The sequence below is a fragment of the Mastigoproctus giganteus genome, chromosome 1, assembly GCF_048544385.1.
Source record: "Mastigoproctus giganteus isolate SK-2022 chromosome 1, ASM4854438v1, whole genome shotgun sequence".
In the NCBI taxonomy this organism is placed as follows: Eukaryota; Metazoa; Arthropoda; class Arachnida; order Uropygi; family Thelyphonidae; genus Mastigoproctus; species Mastigoproctus giganteus.
Window position 1 is genome coordinate 117,548,053 of NC_143575.1, and position 17,929 is coordinate 117,565,981.

General features: G+C 38.9%; 1 protein-coding gene across 1 annotated transcript in view; it reads right to left on the minus strand.

Annotated features, from left to right (window-relative positions):
* The window catches only part of LOC150091108 (uncharacterized), a 233,263-nt gene that overhangs the window by 183,819 nt on the left and 31,515 nt on the right, over positions 1-17,929 (minus strand). The gene's annotated exons all lie outside the window — the stretch shown is intronic.

Here is a 17,929-nt window from a genome sequence, read left to right on the forward strand (position 1 = left end):
CTAGAAAGTTTTATTTTAAATATATTTAATTCAGAAATAATGAGACTAAATAAGAAACAGAGAGATTAAGAAGGCAACTTTATTAACTGCACATAAAAAATAATCATGTTGACAATACAATGTTATATTCCCATTAATCTGTTCTATTTTCTATTCCTGTTCTATTTTCTTTATTATATCAAGTTTAGTCTGTGTGGGTAACACAGTGGTATCATCACTGTCCTTCCCACACCAGGTGGAGGTTGTTGTTGTTGTTATTTAGCTTAACGACACAAGGGCTACTGAGGCCAAATTGTGTCTGCTCATAGTTTATTTAGTCAAAATATAGCACTGTTGACGTTAAATTAAATACTCCTATATAGGCCAATATGTTTTAAAAATATTACAAGTTCATTTATGTTTGCTTCATTTCCCAGGATATGTGTTAAATCATGTGAGAGGTTCAACCTAGAGACTGACTGAAAAGTGTTTGACCGTATGGTTGAATATAGGGGACAATCAAAGAGGAAATGCCTAACAGTAAGTTGACTGTCACAGGATGAACACTGGGGTGGATCTTCTCCCAGTAGCAGGAACAGATGAGTATGATGAGTGTGTCCAATTCTGAGTCTTGCCAGTACTACTTCCTCTCGTCTGTTTTGTCGAAAGCCTGAGAGTCACAGCTTTGGTTCTTGCTTTATCTGGTAAAGTTTATTGTTGGTGTTACTTTTCCAGATCTGTGACCAATTGTCGTAACTTGCTTTGCGAATAACAGGCTTATAATCAGTGTAAGGAACCTGAGGATGTTCTGGGCCAGCTGGTTGAGGATTTTTAGCTGCAAGATCCGCACTTTCATTTCCCGGAATACCAGAATGGCCAGGGATCCAGCAAAAACTGATTGATTGATTAGACACACTGCAGGAAAATAGCTGAGAATGAATGTGTTTCAAGGTAGGATGAGAAGATGAAAAATTCTTCCTTATGGCAGAAACAGCACTGAGCGAGTCAGTGTAAATTATGACAGGTGAGATGGAAAGTTCAATAATTTTACTGAGTGCTAATTTGATGGCATATAATTTGGCTGTGAAGACGCTGCAGACTAATGGTAGTGAAGCAGTAACCGTTAGAGAAGGAAAAACTGCAGCTGCACCAACCGCAGTAGCTGTTTTGGATCCGTCAGTATAGACTTTACAGGCATGGGAGTTCAGAGTAGTGTGAGCTAAGTGCAACTGCCTGATATTAAAGGAAGGTACAGTATTCTTTCCCCACTCCAAAAAAGTGTGTATCGTGGGAGGAAGAAACGTATGTCCAAGGTGGAACAGGTGCAGTTGTGTTCTGAAAACTATCGCTTAAATTGATATTCCAACTCTGAGAAAGCTCTTTAATCCTTAGTGAAGCAGGTCTGTTTTCATTTGGCTTGCTGTCATATATCAAATCCCACCGAGTATTATAAAGATACTCCCAACTGGGGTGAGATGGAAGACTCTGGATCTTAGCAGCATAGTGGAGCAGTAATGATTTCCTACGAAGATGTAATGGAGGATCGTGTGCTTCGATATAGAGACTCTGGATTGGAGAAGTCTTAAAAGCGCCCAACGCAGTCCTGAGAGCACTGTGTTGGACAATATTTAGACGTTGTAAAGTAGTGCTCCTGGCAGAGTCATACACCGGACAACAATAATCTAGCTGTGACCGGATTAAAGTTCTATAAAGGTGCAATAGTGTATACCGATCAGTGCCCCATGACATAGCCGAGACTGATCGCAGTATATTCAGATGCTTTGGACATGTATTTCTTAAATGAGAGAGGTGAGCTTGAAAATTCAGCTTGCTATCTAATATCACTCCAAGGAATTTAACGGTACTTACAAGCGGGATTGGAATATTGTTTATTTGTAATTCCGAATCGGGATGGAGAGTTCGTTTCTTGCAAAAGTGGGTGAGAGTGCATTTCTTTTCTGATAGTCTGTAGCCATTCCGTGAAGTCCACGATTGTATTTTGGTAATGGCAAGTTGGAGCTGCCGTTCGATGGTGTTCATACTTTGAGATCGACAAGAAATTGTAAGGTCATCTGCGTACATGTAAGTTTCAACAGTTTTTGGGATGTCTCGTGTTATGCTGCTAACTCGGATTGAAAATAGTGTTGGACTAAGTATCGATCCCTGTGGGACTCCTTCCTGAATGTGTGATGCAGAGAGTACATTTTTATATCGGACCTGATCCACAAGCAATCCACAAGTCTCGTTTCGCTTTCTGTCTAATCTGCCTTGCTTTTGATTTAAACCTTTTATAAGCAATGAGGTTATTAGTGGTGGGATTCTTACGGAAATTATTCCAAGCTCGGTTTTTTTCCTGTTTGGCAGTGAAGCAATCTGCATTCCACCAGTGATTTCGGTGATTGTGATATGTCTTGGATTTTGGAATGTAGGTATTTGCTGCAGTCAGAATCTGATTGGTGATGTAAGTATTTACATCATCAATAGGTTCTTTTTTAACGTAAAGTCTGTCTAGAAGTATTTGAGCAGAATAGCCATCCCAGTTCGCCTTTTTAAACTTCCAAGAGGATCGTTTATCAGGATTTGGTGTTACTCCTGTTTGTAAGGAGCAAATGATCGGAAAGTGATCACTACTAAAAGGATCAGTTAATACAGACCATGTCATGATTGGAAAGATGGAAGGTGAGCAAACTGACAAGTCAATTTGAGAAGTAGATCCTGTAGGTAGGTGGATGTAGGTAGGAGATCCAGAGTTTAATAAATTTAGGTCATTATTATATATAAATTCCTCGACCAACTTGCCTCTTCTGTCCATTGTAGCTGATCCCCACAATGGATGGTGTCCAATAAAGTCCATTAAATTGACGAGGCTACTAGAGACGGTCGTGTTCAAAGCCGCTAAGTGGATTTTTCTTATTTATTGATTTGAAATTATTGTTTTTCTAAAACTTTTGATTTAAATTTAGTAGTATAACATTATTTTGTGATTTTCTGATTAATTTGGTGTATTTATTCTTTACTCGGCCTTGTAATTGCATAAACGTATCGGTAAAGGTTTCCACGTGTTTCAACTCCGCTACCGTTCGTAATTTTCCCGCCTTTGTGATACGATAGTTACATACCGTACTAGATAGCGTTAGTTGAACTTCGTTAGCAGTTAAATTGTACGTTTAAATAAATACATATAACGACTTAGATTACAAACGTAATATAATTAATTATATTTAACATAATTAATAACATAACATAATTAATCACAATTAATTAATAAATTAATAGATTCATGACTCAGACCAGAGCAGCAAAGCAAAAGGCTCAAGCTAATGGAAGTGCTGTGGCTCAGAGCAGAACTGAGGGGGGCAGTTGTCCTCTGACTCACAGCCTTATAAAATGCACTGTTTGCTTGATGTTTGCAGAGCAATCAGGTACGGGACATGATACTGCCAAGGGGGATGTCTTTGTGTGTGCGCGATGCAAGGAGTGTATCGATATCAAGCAACAACTCGGCATTCTTGTGGGCCTATATGAGAGCTTGAAGGACAGGGTGGATGCCCTCGAAGAAACTAAATTGAGGGGCCCATCAAGCTCTCAGCTGCCCACAATCAAAGCCAGAGCTTGCACTTGGGCATCGCGTGACACAGAGACAACCCCCAAGGCAGAATGCGCTGGTCCCGAAGGAACTAGTAGTTGTTGGTGACTCTATTGTCAGGGAAACGGGGAACATGCTTTGTAAAAAAGATAGGTGGAACAGGACCAGGGTATGTCTGCCAGGGGCAAAGGTTGATGACGTTGTAGAGCGAATATCATCTTTTAAGGGCACAAAAGGTGATATAGTTGTACACGTTGGAACTAATAATATTAAGAGTAGGAGACCGGCAGAATTACTTAACAAGTACAGGTCACTGTTGAACAAAAGCCGAGAATTAGGGTTGAATTTGAAAGTGTCTGCAATTCTGCCCAGACACGATAGGAGGGAGTATATGATGAGAGCCTTGTCGATCAATTCGGCCCACGAAAGATTGTGCAAGGCTCAAGGGGTAGAATTTTTTTCGGCCTGGTCTGTACCTATTAACAGGAGAGACTGCTTCTACAGGGATGGGATACACTTAAATAGAAAGGGTGCAAAAATGTTTGCTCATGCTATCGAGGCAGTGTTAGGTGGGTCGGAAAACTGCTCGATTTGGGGGGATACAAGGACTAATAGATTAACAGTAGCAACTGGCAGAGGTGAAAGTGATTCTTGCACTGCTTCTATTGGAATGAGCAGCAGCCTGGAAAATAAGATGCAGGATATTTCAGAGACTGCTGGTAATCATTGGGGTACAAGTAAACACATGAGTTGTGTTAGGGTAGCTAAGAATAGAAACAGGTGCATGTATACTTGCGTGTACACCAATGCTAGGAGTTTAGTAAATAAATTTGATGAATTTGAGGTATTGCTCAAAACATCAAAGGCAGATATTGTTGGGATATCAGAGACGTGGTGTCACACAGATATAAGGGATGCAGAACTGCAATTTGGGGAGTACAACGTCTACAGAAAGGATACACAGGATAGGAAGGGGAGAGGGGTTATGCTATTAGTTAAGAAACACATAAAAACCAAGGAAGTGAAGCCAGTCGACATCGCTGGACAGTGCAGTGTGGAGTCAGTTTGGTGTGACATAAACATTGGTAGATCAAAATTGAGAGTAGGAGTGTGCTATAGGCCTAATGACTCTGATGAGTATAATAAGGAACTGTACAGGGAAATAGAGTGGGCCAGTAAATCAGAGAGTCTTATAATGGAAGATTTTAATTTTCCAGATATTGATTGGAATTTGGGGGCTGGTTACTCACACACTAGCAGGGCTTTTGTGGATTTATTGGATGATTGTTTTCTACATCAGCATGTTCAGGAGGCAACTAGAGGGAGTAATACTCTTGATTTGATTATCAGCAGTGATCCTTCATGCATTAAGAATCTGCAGATAAATGAACCACTAGGTGGCAGTGATCACAGTGTGCTGAAGTGGGATTTACTCAAAGAGGTAACTACCATTAGGGATAAAGGGAAGGGTTATTGCTTCCGTAAAGGCGACTACGATGGACTGAGACAGTATTTAAATTCTATACAGTGGGACCAACTGATGATGTTACCAACAGCAAATTCAAAATGGGAAGCATTCAAAGAACTTATCTTGGAAGCTACTAGGCTTTACATACCAACTAAGAAATATTATTCAAGGTTTAGGCCAAAATGGATGTCAGATGAACTAATGAGGCATATGGCAGAGAAGAAAAATGCATGGGATACTTACAAATTAACACATGACACAGAAGCCTATGATAGATACAAGTTGATATGCAACCAAGTTACAAAGGAGGTTAGGCAGGCGAAGGCAGATTACGAGAAATCCTTGGCAAGGGATGCAAAGAAAAACAGCAAAGAGTTGTTTACTTATGTAAACTCTAGAAGGAAGGGGATGAATCAAATTGGTCCACTTGATATTGATGGATCAACTGTTGATGATCCTGCTCAGGTAGCTAACAAACTAAATGAATATTTTGCATCGACATTCACACATGAAGAGTTATTCAGCAAGGGGAATGCCAGAGGTGTATTCAACTCTAGCAGTAAGCTACAGAATCTTGAAATAACTGGGAGTAAAGTGGAGGAGAAACTGTTGAAGATAAACACAAGAAAGGCACCCGGGGTGGATGGGATCTATCCAGTTATATTAAAGGAGGCAGCAAAGGAAGTAACCAAACCCTTAGCCATAATTATGAGAGCTTCGTTGGACTCAGAGGAGGTACCCATAGACTGAAAATGTGCAAATGTGACCCCAATTCACAAAGGAGGATCAAAGGCTGACACAAGTAATTATAGACCTGTGAGCTTAACTTCTGTTCCAGGAAAATTAATGGAGGCACTGGTTAAAGAAGCAACGCAGAATCATTTAGACAAGACTTCAGTTATAGCTCAGACACAGCATGGTTTTGTTAAGGGGAAGTCTTGCCTGACCAACTTGATTGGATACTATGATGCAGTCACAAAAGAACTGGATGCAGGGAATAACTTTGATATTATATACTTGAATCTTAGAAAGGCTTTTGATACTGTTGCACATGGAAGACTGCTACACAAATTGGAACAGTGTGACATTGGAGGCAAATTGCTGCTATGGATAAAGGGGTGGTTGAGGGGGAGAAGACAGAGAGTGGTAATCAATGGACACTGCTCATCGTGGACTAATGTTATTAGTGGAGTCCCTCAGGGCTCAGTGTTGGGTCCATTATTGTTTTCTCTATTTATAAATGATATTGATGATGGTATATCAAGCTTAATGTCCAAGTTTGCAGATGATACAAAGGTTGGCAGGGTTGTCAAGGACACTACTGACACTATGCTGCTGCAACAGGATCTGGAAAGGTTGAGCCGGTTTGGCTGAGAGGTGGCAAATGAAGTTTAACATTGACAAATGTAAAGTACTACACATGGGAAACAGCAACCCCAGAGCAACGTATCAACTCTGTGGTACTACACTGACAGTGGTAGAGAATGAAAGAGACCTGGGGGTGGTTGTGCAGGCAGATATGAAGTTCTCTGAGCAGTGCAGACGGGCTGCAAGAGTAGCTCATGGAGTATTGTCAATGATATACAGGAATTTTTCCAGCAGGGATAAGGAGGTGATTATTCCATTGTATAAGGCAATGGTCAGGCCACACCTAGAGTACTGTATACAGGTCTGGAGGCCTCATTTCAAGAAGGATGTAGAGCTGCTGGAACGAGTACAGAGAAGGGCAACAAGATTAGTGAATGGAACAAAGGGGTGCTCTTACGAAGAAAGGCTTAAGTTTTGCAAATTACAGTGTCTGGAGACTAGGCACCAGCGTGGTGATCTGATAGAGGTGTATAAAGCCTTGAATGGTTTAAGCATGCTCAATGCTGATGGGATTCTTCCTCTAGCTCAGAAAAATCACCTGAGAGGGCATAAATTCAAATTGAGGAAAGACAGATGTAGGATAGACGTGCAGAAATTTGCCTTTAGCCAGCGGGTGGTTGGTTGGTGGAACAGACTTCCATCCCTTGTGGTGGGGGTTGATAGCCTAAATAAGTTTAAGGCTCAGCTGGACAGGTATTTTGAACGAACAGAGGGGTGAAGTAGAAGTGGGTTTTTTTTTTTTTTTTTTGGCTGATGCTGCATAAGCTTGCTTTCTTGCATCAAATGCCTCTACTAATGCTAATGCTAAAAGTCACCGAAAAGACAAATTGGAGTTGGAAGTTGTGCGATGAGGTTGTCAAGTTCTGATTGGGCCAGTGATAGAGATGGTGGAATATAAATCGAAACAATGGTAACTGAAATACCAACTGCAATCCGAGCTGCCACAGCTTCTAGGCTGGTTCTTAATTGGATCGGTCTGGACTGTATGTTAGTATTTACAAAATGGCTACTCCTCCACGGGCAGGAGACTCTGGGCTTCTGTCTCGTCTGTATATCATAAAATTTGAGAATTTCGGCGAAACTTGGGGTGACAAGAATGTTTCCTGTAGGCATATACCTATGGGGTTAAACTGAGAGATTAAATCCCTTATGTCATCAGAATGGCTGCTTAGTCCTCTACAATTCCAATGTATGATGTTAGGCATTATTTTGGTTTGGCTGAAGATGATTCATCTGACTGTTTTTTATGTGCAGGGCATTTTTTTCGGTCTTTTTTTGGGAATAATGGACGTCCAGTATCCATAGTGTCATTGGCATGGAGTTCTAGGATAGGGTCTTCATCATTTTGGTGTATATCCACTTCCATAGTGTTGGTTGGTGGATCAGTTTCCTTAGAGTCTTTATTGGGTTTCAATCTTTCTGCATCATTTGAGACTATCACAGTATCAGTTGGGATACTAATTGGGGTGTTGGTGGCATGGCTGGTTTTAGTTTTAGAATTTTCTTTTCCAGTGGTTGATAAGGTTGTTTTAACCCAATTAGCTAGCGAGACGTTGGGCGGTATTAAGGCATCTGTTTGAATTGCAGTTGTATGAAAACTGCGGGTTCGAGAGGCATATGATGGACTTGGCATGGTCAACATTATTTGTCTGCGTGCCTCAGGATATGTGACTTTATGTTCTACTTTGTATTTTTGGATTGTCCTACCTGTTTTCCACATCTCACATGATTTAGAAAAGGCGGGGTGATTGCCTTTGCAGTTGGGGCAAATGGGAATTGCGGCTGGACAATCTGCCTGTGTATGATCTTTTGCTCCACAAATAGGACAGATGGCGTCACCTCTGCATGCCTGCTGTGAATGGCCATATTTTTGGCATTTGAAATAGCGAAGAGGATTTGGGATGTATGGACGAATTCGATAATTTAAATATCCAGCTTTTACTGAGGATAGCAAATCAGGAGTACTAAAAGTTAAAATGCTGGAACGAGTTGGAATGAGATTTCCATCTTTTTTTGTCATAATTCTTTTAGCAGCGATTACCTTTTGATGGTTAAGTTCTTGGACTAATTCCTCCTCAGACACCGTAATTAAGTCCCATTCTGTGATGACTCCTTTAGATGAATTTAAGGTATTGTGAGGAGTGACAGACACTGGTAATCCACCAAATGTAGTTGTTTTTAATAGCCACTCAGAATGTTTGGATGTGGCTGTTTCAACCAGGAGATCTCCTGATTGTAGTCGCTTCACCATTTTTGGTGATCTGCAATAGATTCTAGATGTCTTTGAATCATAAATGGTGATAACTTGCCCACGGGCTGCGTGGACAGAGAGTGTATCACAAGAAAATTAGGAATGTCTGGACACTGTGCTTCAGTTCGAAGCCTTTTTGGTTGATTAATATTATCATGACAGGATTCTTGTCTTGAGCTTGAAGGCTCTAAGGGTGGAAAATTGTTTGAATCCATGATAGCTCCTTTTCGCCCTGGGGGTTTATCTTTACCACCCAGGTTTCCGGCCCCGCCACGGGGAGGCAGGAGCAGTGCCACGAGGTGACCAAGCGGCTGAGTTAGTAAGTTAGTACTAATAGAAAAAAACAGAAAGGTGGTTTCCCTTTCTGGGCTTCTGCCTACTTCTTGTAGTGCAAGAGAGCTACTATGCTATAGAAATCAAGAAAACGGTTTTTCAAACTAAAATAGAAACTGTTCGCTCAAATGTTCTCTGTAGAAAAACGCTTTGGAAAACGCACTAGAATCGCTTGGCCACGGAACGCTTGGCACCCGGGGCCACCAGGTGGAGGAGACCCAGGTTCAAATCCCATCGATGTCATGAGGAACTTTTATGGGCTTTTTTTCACTCTGTGGCTGAGTTAGTCTGTCTCAATTTACAGACAAAATACAAAAAGTTAATTCATATATCTGTGTATACACACAGATATATGAATTAACTTTTTGGGTGACCCTAATGTAATAATTTGGATTATATCAAGTTTGTCACTAAACTTTAATGTTGTTTCTTTTCTTCTCTGTATGATGTTTATTAACTCAGGAGCCATAGTGAGTGGTTTTTAATTTAAAATAAATGTAAAACAGCGATATAATCCATGATATCAGTACAGAATTCACTTTCAAAATGGTGAACACAAACAAATACAATAATCGTGTGACGCCATTTTCTTTTTTCGGCAGTGCAAAACATCCAATCTCAATGTGCCATTAGCTCGAATGTTCTGTTATTTGAGGTGCCATTATTTCGACAATCTACAGTAATTTATGGTAACATCTATTAATTTTTGTGTTGGTTCAGTAATAATTGGTGCAATATTTTAAAATATATATATTTTTTTAAAAATCAGATCCTACTATACTCTTCTGTACCATTCAATAAACTCTGAAGGGCAGGTGATAAACTCGATTTAGATTCAGTGACTCTTTAAGAGATAGAGCATGCCACAGTCAATATGACCTTAAGAAAGGTTTTACAATTACCCCTACACTTGTGAAATTTCAGTAAAAGGCATAGCCGTGTTCCTCACAGCACAGAAAAACAGTTGCACCAATCATGTTCACCATTTTCCACAACAATACGAACCACTTCAGTGGCCTAAGAAGACAAAATAATTACCATAGTTCTCAATTTATTAAGGCAGCAAATATTAAAATTTGTTAACAGAAAAGTTTAGTTGTTAGTATTAATAGCACCAAAATGATGAAAGGAAGAAAGCTCATAGCAAAAGCCAAAAACCCACTCCTTCTGAAAATAAATTAAAACCATCCACTTACATAACACCAGGTGGTAGTTTATTCCATCAAATAATTACTCTGAAGGCGAACTATTTCATGAATTTGTCCTGAAATCATCCTTTCACATTTTAAATTTATGTTCCTTTATGTCCAGTTTACAGATATTGCAACATACAGGAACTCCAATCTTTCTTGGTAAAATCCTTGCCCTAGAAGCAAATGTAATGGGGGGCTCATCAAAGATTTGAGTATCTCGTGACCTATCAAGTGAGGTACACCAAATTCAGATCACAAAATAGTCAAATCCATACTGCTCTGTTTGAAGGATATTTGTTTTATTGGGAAACTATCGTCAGGGAATGAGGTTTAATATTTTGTAATAAAGATAGGTGGACCAAAACACAGTGTGTTTGCTAGGAACAAATTAAGTGAACAAATTGGGTGAAACTCAGTCAACAGACTGAATTTCACCCAACCATTCTCTCCAAAATTTTGTCTATTGCTCATGGAATTTATTTAAGCTATCAACTTCAATAACAACAGATGGAAGTTTGTTCCAGGAATCAACTAGCTGCTGGCTAAAGACAAATTTCTGCAACTGTATTCTATAACTGTCTTTCCTCAATTTCAATCTATGTCACCTCATGTTTATAATCTGAGCAAGAGGAAGAATCCCCTCAGCATTGAGCTTGCTCAAATCATTCAAGCCCTATACACCTCAATCAGATCACCTGGCAGATGCCTAGTCTCAGGATGCTGCGATTTGCATAACTTACACCTTTCTTGGTAAGAGGACCCCTTTGTGCGCCTCACCAATCTTGCTGCCCTTCTCTGTACTCGTTCTAGCAATTCTACATCCATCCTAAAATGAGGCTTCCAGACCTGTACACAGTACTCAAGGCATGGCCTGACCACTGCCTTATACAAAGGGATAATCACCTTTTTTCTACTAGCAAAATTCCTGTATATCGTTGAACAAATGACCTGCTCTGGCAGCCTGTCTGCAATGCCCAGAAAACACAATTACTCCCAGGTCTTTTTCATTCTCTACCACTCTGAGTGTAGTACCACACAGTTGGTACGTTTCTCTGGGGTTACTGCTACCTATACGTAATACTTTGCATTTGTCAATATTAAACATCAGTTGGCACTTCTCAGCCCATCTGCCCAACTTTTCTAGATCCTGTTGCAGGCATACTGTTATTACTATCATTAACAACCCTGCCAACCTTTGTATCATCTGCAAACTTAGACATTAAGCCTGATATATCTTCATCAATAGCATTAATAAATACAGAAAACAACAATGGACACAACATTGAACCCTGGGCAACTCCACTAAGTCCACGAAGTCCATATTAGTCCACGAAGAGCAGTGTGGCCAATGATTACCACTCTCCGTCTTCTCCCCCCACACTTACCTTTATCCATAGCAACAACTTGCCCTTTATGCCACACTGCTCCAATTTGTACAGCAGTCTTCCATGTGCAACAGTATCAAAAGTCTTCATAATATCAAAGTACAGTCATCCCTCGATTTGTACGGTTTTTTATTGCGTGGTCAGGTATTTACTACCAAAATTTTAAATTACACTGCGAATTTCAATATCTGTGCGATTTTGTTTATGAATCTTGAAAAATGGGAATGAAGGGCAGAGTCTGAAAATTTATTTACGTTTTTTACATGATTGAAGATTTCATTGAAAGAAAAACACATTTCACCATAATAACGTAAAATCCAACAGAATTCCAGCTGTCAGTATTACTGCAAATGCAATAAGATCAAGTTTGCTGTCCATTTATAATTATATTGCACTAACAGAAAATCCCAATAAACCAGAAAGTGCAAATGGCTTTTGTTTTATGGCTGTGACCTCCAGAAATGTGCCTTAGAAAAATATCACAGGGCGTTCAAAACTGATTCTTGTAACCAAACATAGCAATAAACGGTGGTGTGTTTGTCCAGTTATTTTTGAAACTACTTCCTCATTCGGGACCACCTTCATCAGTTATCCTATGTTAGCTGTTCAGACAGAATATTTTTCTGGTTCGTGTAATGTAAAGTGTTTTAATTGGTAAGCATTGCTTTTTCTAATTTAATATTTCTTGTCTATATGAAGTGTGTGTTTAATTAATGAATAAAATGAAGAAAGCTACAATGAAAAAAAATTTTTAATTTAGAGGAAAAATTATAAAATGTGTTAAGGAGTTAGAAAATGGTGAAAAGGTTGTGACTGGCCGAATTAGGGAAAATTCAAGAAAATTAAAAGTTCAGTTATCTATTCCACATCATTGTTGCTTCAAAAAAAAAAAAAAAAAAAAAAAAAAACACTACAAAAGTGAGAAATCCATTAATAGAGAAAACTGAACAATTACTTTCTTTCTGGATAGAAGACCTTAATCAAAAGAGAATGCCTCTTATTTCAGATATTATTCGTGCCAAAGCTCTGCAAATTTTTAATTGCTTACAAGAAGAAGCCAGTCCATCCAATGCAGACATCTTTCAGGCCAGTAAGGGTTGGTTAGAAAATTTTAAAAAATGCCAAAGTCTCCACAATCAAAAATTAATGGGCGAAGCAGCCAGTGCAGATACGGAAGTTGCTTCTTTGTATCCGAAAACTTTAAAGGATGTTATTGCCACTCAGGGTTACCTAGAAAGTCAAGTGTTTAATGCTGATGAGACTGGCTTATTTTGGAAGTGTATGACAAGCCAAACATTCATTTCAAAAGAAGAGAAAACCATCCCAGGTTTAAAAGCTGCAAAAGATAAGTTAACACTTTTGTTATATGGCAATGCAGAGGCTGACTTTAAGTGCAAGCTGCTTCTCTAATTTATACATCAGAAAATAGCTCAAAAAGCTCCTTACCAGTTCATTGTATATCCAGCAAAAAAAGCCTGGATGACAGCTATAATCTTTGAGGATTGGTTTTTAAATTGCTTTTGTGTCGAAACAAAAAGATATTGCCTGAAGAAGAACATAGCATTCAAAATCTTGCTCATTCTTGACAATGCACCCAGTCATCCTACATATTTGTCCGATCTGCACCCAAAATGTGTAAGTTACCTTTCTTCCAGCGAATACAAGTTCATAAATTCAGCCGATGAACCAATGTGTTATAGCTTCCTTTAGATCTTTATTACCTAAGATCTTTTTTTACAATTGGTAGAAGCTACTGATGGAATAGGCAGACTTTCAATTTGAGATTATTGGCGGAATAATAACATTCCTGATATTAAAAATATCAAATTTGCATGGGGTGAAGTTAAGAACTCAACAATGAATGCAATGTGGAAAAAGCTGTGGCCACAAAGCTACACTAAAGAAGCCACGGTCGAAATGCCAGAGGTAGCTGAGATTGTGAGAATTGGCAAAATGATTAGCAGAGAGGGATTTGAAGAACTGGAACCAGCAGATATCACAAAAGTCCTTGAATGTCATAGAGGACAATTATTGAAGTAGTGAATCGCAATGTGAAGTAGAAGATAACAAAAATGATAAAAACAAAGAAGATGCACACAAAAATTGGACCACAAAGAGACTAGCTGAGTTTTTAAGACTCGCAAATCAACTTAGCCAAGAAGCTCTGGATATTGATCTTAATTTGGAGAGGACTTTAAATTTTCGTAGAACTTTATCATTAGCTTTAGTTCCTTACGAACAAATTTACAGAGAAAAACAGCATGCTTCTAAGCAAACAATTTTAACTGGCACTTTTTGAAATGAAAAGTACCAGATACTGTTGCAGTTTATCACAAGAAAACAGCAATGAAGAAGCAATGAAATTAGATTAAAAATCTAGAGGTTAAGTATTGGCAAGATTAATTTTATGGCCAAGTTTCTAATTTTTTTCTTTTTTTTTTACCAAAGAAGGATTTTTTCCAATTTAATTTTTTTGCACTTTTTTTTTTTTCTGTACAGGTATGGAACCCTCATTATGTCATATAAACGTTTCGCATTGAGCGGGGTTTTCCCGGAACGTAATTTCCGCACAAATAGGGGAATGATTGTATTTTTGGGAGAGTGGCTACGAGGTTATAACCACGTCGTCCTAGATTTTTGCACCTCCAGCAAATGCTAAGTTTTCATTTATATTTAGTTGTTTTATTGACTTAATTGTTATACTAAATTATTTTCATTAAATAGCTTTATAGTTCTAGCCAAGCTCTGTGGTTTTTTTTTTAATTTGGATTGCAATTTTGAAAGTTAATACTTAATGTTCATAGATTTTACATTCGTAACTTGCCGCCATTGCTATACTATACTGAATAACGTAAGGTTTAACATAAAACTAGATATCAAAAAACATAGCACTGTATTAGAAATCTGTTAGATTACTATAGTATTATCAATTAATCAGTAAAATTTATTAAAGTTCATTGTTAATTAAATTATACTTAACGGAATCATGACCAAGACTAGAGCAGCAAAGCAGTGTTCACAGAATAGTCAGAGTGCTGTGGCTAGCGGGAGAACCAAAGGGGCAATTCTCCAACGCATCACAGTCTAAAATAATTTGCGAATTATGAAATGTTTGCAGAACTGTCTAAAACAGGACATGATCTAGCAAAAGGATGTCTTTGTATGTGCTAGGTACAGAGACTGTGAATAAATTAGGCGCCAACTCAGCATTCTGATGGGCATCTATGACAGTTTGAGGTGTAGAGTAAATGCCCTTGAAGAAATTAATACGAGGGCCCATCAAGCTCTCGGCTGCCCAACTCAATGCCAGAGCTCACTCTTGCGCATCAGGCAACACAGCAACATTCTCCAAGGCAGAAAGCACTGGTCCCACAGGAACTTTTTTTTTTTTTATGTAAACCCCAAACACAAGAGGTATTAGAACCTATAGTACTTAGTACCGTGCTTGGGTTGGAGGTTGAGAAGATGAAAGAAGATATTTGTTGACATTGGACTTGAACTTCGATAGAGTGTCATTTTCAGGAATTGCGTATGAAGGAAGGTTTTTCCAGAAAACGGCAGTTGAGTGAATAAACGAGGAAGATGAAAAGTTGGTTCTGTGAGTTTGAAGTTGGACAGTAAATGGATGTTGGCTGGTGGCCGCAAGTGTGTTCGGATTTGCTGTTGTTATTTGCAAGCTATTGGCGCAAGAGCAGCTTAGGCTATAATCCGCCTAGCCTAGGTAGGAGAGTTTTGTATATCGGCATTTTTTTACTTCACTTGTGATTTATGGCAGAACGAAGACTTTGCTATATATATTTGTGTAGCTTCTCTATAAAAGGTGTACTATTAATTTTATATGTTTTGAAAGTATCCAGTTAACTTAAGGAAGGAGAAAACTTCGGTTATATTTGGCCGGTCATCTAAAATTGTTTTAAGCATTAGATTGTTTTGTTTATTCATTATTGATTGAAAGGCTCTTTGACGTTCTCTATGAAACTTTGGACAGTTCACCATGAAGTGTTGTATAGTCAGCGGAACTTGACAGTTTTGGCATTGAGGGGGGGGTCTTCACCTCTGAGTAGATAACAGTGAGTCATATGTGTATGCCCGATTCGCAATCGAGCGAGGATCATTTCTTCCTGTCTATTCGATCGGAAGCTAGTAGACCATGGTCGAAGTGTTTCTTTTATTAGGCGAAGTTTGTTGTTAGTCTGATCTAGCCAGTGTTTTTCCCATTGTTTTCTACTGCTTTGGTGGATCAAGGACTTGTAATCTGTATATGGCATTGTATGAAAGGCATAATCAGATGTGGAAGCTTCTTTTGCTGCTTTGTCTGCTCTTTCGTTTCCGGTTATTCCTGTGTGGCCTGGAATCCAGCAGATTCTGATATTGTGATTTCTTTGTAATACCGTTGATACTGAAAATTGGATATGTTGTAGGATTGGGTGTCCTTTGGTATTTGTGTTCTGCAAGGCAGTAACAGAGCTAAGCGAGTCCGTGAAAATAATGCTGTTTGCTATCTGTTTATGTTTGATTTGGTTTATAGTCATTGAAATGGCTTGTAATTCAGCAGTAAAAATACTGCATTTTTTTGGGAGTTGTTGGATGAAGGTACGATCCTCAAAATGAATTGCAGTGCCTACACAAGTCTCTGATTTAGACCCATCTGTATATATGAAAGTGTGATGTGGATATTATTCTTTGTATGCTGCATATAACTGCTGGTAGTTTTTTCTGGATAGTGTTTTTCCCCCAGGTTTGAAAATACATATCATATATGGGTTGAACTATGCACCATGGTGGAATGGTCTGTGTACGTTGTCATAATCAAGCTCTCGGCTTAGTAGTAAATCTTTCAGACGGATGTTGGCAGGTCGATTCATCCGTGGATGGGCTTGGTATATGTTTTCCCAGTTATATGAAAACAGAAAATCTCTATTTGGATGATCACTGATAGATTTTATCTTGACGGCATAGTGCAATAACAAGTTCTGTCGTCTAAGCTCCAATAATGGTTCATGGGCTTCTGCATAAAGGCTTTGTATAGGTGAAGTTTGAAAAACGCCGAGTGCTATACGGAGTGCACTGTGGTGTATGGGGTCTAACCATCTCAAAGCACTTGGTTTAGCCGAGTCGTAAACAGCTGCTCCATAATCTAGTTTGGCACGAACTATAGATCGATAAAGTTTGAGAAGTGTATATCGATCTGCTCCCCAAGTTGTTGCGGAAAGAACTTTGAGAATGTTTAATTTCTTTAAGCAAGAAAGCCTGAGTTGTTTAATGTGATCAAGGAATGTTAGTTTCTTATCCAAAAGAAGTCCTAAGAATCTTATGCTTGGTACTACTGGGATAATATATCCGTCAAGTTTCAATTGAGGATCAGGGTGTAGGTTTCGTTTTCTACAGAAGTGTATACACGCAGTTTTTTGTGTGGAAATCCGGAAGCCATTTGTTTGAGCCCATTTGCTTATTTTGTTTACTGTTCCTTGTAGCTGCCGTTCTATACTTCGCATATTCTGAGAGTGATAGGAAATGCTGAAATCGTCAACGTATAAAGCTGCGTCAACAATTCTTGGAATTTGCTCGGTTATTGTATTTATTTTAATAGCGAACAGGGTCGTGCTAAGCACAGACCCCTGAGGCCCTCCTTCTTCTTGGATGAAAACCTTTGAAAGGATTGTCTGCAGCCTAACTTGGAATGTCCTGTGTTGCAAGAAATTTTGGATATATTTAGGAAGATGTCCACGTAAACCAAGGAGGTATAGGTTTTGAAGGATTCCATAACGCCATGCCGTATCGTAAGCTTTTTCTATATCAAAGCAGATCATGACGTGATGTTCCTTTCGGATGAAGGCATTCCGTATATTGTTTTCTAATTTTATAAGTAGGTCTAGTGTTGAGCGATTTTTCCTGAAACCATGCTGTGCCGAGTCGAGAAGATTTTTATTACTTGTCAAATACCACATTAAACGAGCGTTGATGATTTTTTCCATAACTTTGCCTAGGCAACTTGTTAAAGCAATTGGACGGTAGTTGCGTGGATTAGAAAGATCCTTTCCCGGTTTTGGGAAGGCCAGTATTATTGCATGATGCCAACTATCTGGAAACTTGTTTTCTAGAAAGATTTTGTTGAACAGTTCAAGTAATGCCATTTGGGATTGGTGGTCAAGTTCCTTTATCATCATGTAGTGAATTTGGTCTGGTCCTACAGCGCTTTGCTTTGTCTGCGACAGAGCTGTTCTTAATTCATGGAAAGTTAACAGAAGGTTGTACTGTTCGTCATTTCTTGTGGAAAAATTCAGTTTGTGTTTTTCTATTCTTGCCTTGTATATTTGAAAATTAGGAGTATATGATGTGGTTGCTGATATTTTGGCAAAGGTTTCG